Source organism: Chenopodium album, chromosome 4, assembly GCF_948465745.1.
Source record: "Chenopodium album chromosome 4, dcCheAlbu1.1, whole genome shotgun sequence".
In the NCBI taxonomy this organism is placed as follows: domain Eukaryota; kingdom Viridiplantae; phylum Streptophyta; class Magnoliopsida; order Caryophyllales; family Amaranthaceae; genus Chenopodium; species Chenopodium album.
Window position 1 is genome coordinate 57,808,370 of NC_137837.1, and position 2,769 is coordinate 57,811,138.

Here is a 2,769-nt window from a genome sequence, read left to right on the forward strand (position 1 = left end):
GCTGCGGGCGCGGGTTTAAATTGCCGCGGGCGCGGGTGTTGCCCAGAAAGCCCGCGGAGGGTTCCGTACCCATTTCTCCGCGGCCGCGGGTTCAACGGGAGAGAGCGCGGGATTTGCCGGTTTCTTCTTTACTTATAAACAGAATTGTAATTCCTTTTTGAAACCAACTTTTTGATAATATTTCATTAGCTTAGTATTAGAGAGAGAATTTAGAGAGAAGTTAGAGGGAATTCTTGGTTTTGGATTTGTAACTCAACATTTGATCAATCAAGCTTGGATTTCTTCATTTTCAATCATCAATATTAGTGAGAATCTCTTCCTTCTTTCATCTCTTACTTACTTGCTATTTGATTTATGCTTGTTGCTTGTTTTTCTTTGGATTTGAATTTGATATTGTTGAATATTTTGAATTCTCTTAGATTTTGATATAGAATGATGATTAATGCAATTTCTAGTTATTTGTTTTTTAATTTCACCATGATTAGTGAGTAGATTAGTTGCTAGGGAAAAGGGGAAGCATGTTTGATTAATGAAATTGCTAGTTGATGCTCTTTGATTGATTGATTTGTTGCAATTAAATTGGTTGACATAGTTTTGCATGTGATTGATTAGACTAGGAGTGATCAACCTATAAGATTAATCTAGATTGCATTGCAACTCTTAATGACATGAACAATTGATTTGAAATTTGCTCTATTTGATTGGGTTTGCTTGTGATTCTTCTTGATTTGCCTGTCATAGTGACACCTAGATTGGCCTATAGGAGATAGCATTTGAACTCTCTTGATTGCTACTATTGTTTGTCCATTGCAATACTTGAATTAATTGATTGAGCTCTAAATTAGCATTATCATTGAACTTACATGTGAAACCCATATCCCTATTGTTTAGACCTTTGATTTACTTGATTAGACTTGTTTTAGTTTACCATAGTGCCAACCATAATCTCAACTCCATCCTCGAGGTAGCTTGACTTAGACTCTAGTTTTCATCATTGCATTCCCTAGGGATCGACCCTTAACTTGCCCTATATTCATATAAGGTTGGTTAGGTGTTTACAAATTTAGTTTGACTTGGGGGAAGGGTAGATAACGACATACATTTCCCCCTCTTCAAAATGGCGCCGTTGCCAGGGAATGCTATTGGTGCTTAGCTTTTGTTGTTGAGTCTACTTCATTTTAATTGAAAAAAAAAATATATAAAAAGATTTTATTTCTTTAGGCTACACTTGTAGCCGTGCTACTAATATTTTCTTTGAAGTTTTGCATGCATAGAGCTCGTGATCGATCCATTGTGCCTTTTGACCCGGCTTTCGAAAGGACTCTCTCAAGGAGAAGAATAGCTAATCGATCCTTGGGGTATAGTTCTTCAAGTGAAGAAGAGATTGAAGAAGAGCAAGGCATGGGAGAAAATCCGAGAGTGGCCTTGAAGGAGCTAGGAATACCCGGTGCATATAGGTTTGAGAGCGGCATAGCTCCGCCTACAACACCGGCAAATGATTTCGAAATTCGGCCGACCATGATCACCTTAATTGAGAGGAGGCAATATAGTGGGGCTAAGAATGAGAGCCCGTTGAACCATCTTAAAGAATTTGAGAAATATTGCAACACCATCAAAGTCAACGGAGTATCTCAAGAGTTCATCCGCCTCAAGTTGTTCCCTTTCTCTCTCATAGGAAGATCCTTAGAGTGGTTAGATAAAGAGGTGAAGCCCAATTCCTTGAGAACATGGGATGATGTTACAAAGGCCTTCTTGTCCCGCTTCTACCCTCAAAAGAAGATGGCGGAGGCAAGAGCCTTGATTCAAGGGTTCAAGCAAAGGCCAAATGAAATCCTTTACGAAGCATGGGAGAGATACAAAGAGTATCAAAGGGAGTGCCCTCACCACGGAATCCCAACATACCAAGTGGTCCAAATCTTCTATGGCGGTTTAAGTCCCCTAGTCCAAGCTGAGTATAATGAGGTTTCTTGGTGGAGAACCATAGCCAACAAGAGGGAGTTTGATTCAAAGAAGTCTCTTGCTAGTGAGATTATCCATCCGGCCGTTAGGATCTTTCATAGGATTATTGGGTATTCGGTCTTTAATAAGCAAGATTTGGGGAAGTTATCTCGAGAGGAGATTATGGTGTTATGGATGGCTACCAAGCCGGAGTTAGGGTCAAGGATTAATTTTGGCTATATCTTCATGAATTGTTGTAAGGATATAATGCATGGGGTCAAAACGGGGGAAATTCATTGTAGGGGCATGGTGACACGTCTTGTGTCGTATTTTAAGCAAGAGGGGTTCTTGAAGTCTTGCACTCCGGTTGGAAGGAGTGAAGACGTGTGGATTAGTTTGAAACAATTTAACACTTTGCGTTTCATAACTAGCACTAGGAGAGCCGGTACTAACTCTTGGCTAGTGAGAAATACCCACCATTGCCTACTCCCTAACCGGGCCGCCACCTCCATCCTTCGTGAGGCTAGAAACATTTGGATGGTCCCTAGGGACAATGGGAGGATTGATGATGAGATGGAGGAGGATGATGAGATTGATGGGGGTGATGAGAATGATGAGGAAGAGGAGGAAGGAGGAGGAGAAGAATATGATGAAGAACAACAACAACCGCCACTACAACAACAACATGAGAATTTTCATGATGATGCTTAAAGAAGAAGAAGAGAAAGCAGACAACAACGACAACAACAACAACAAGATTTCCAAGGAGATGCTTATCTCCGAGAGATGGAGGCCATGAGAGCCAACATGGAGCGCATGCAATTGAGCATG

The 2,769-nt window shown here is 40.8% G+C and overlaps 1 pseudogene; it reads right to left on the reverse strand.

Annotated features, from left to right (window-relative positions):
- Window positions 1–1,793: 1,793 nt before the first annotated feature.
- On the reverse strand, window positions 1,794–1,892 carry LOC145629819 (small nucleolar RNA R71; annotated as a pseudogene).
- Window positions 1,893–2,769: the final 877 nt, after the last annotated feature.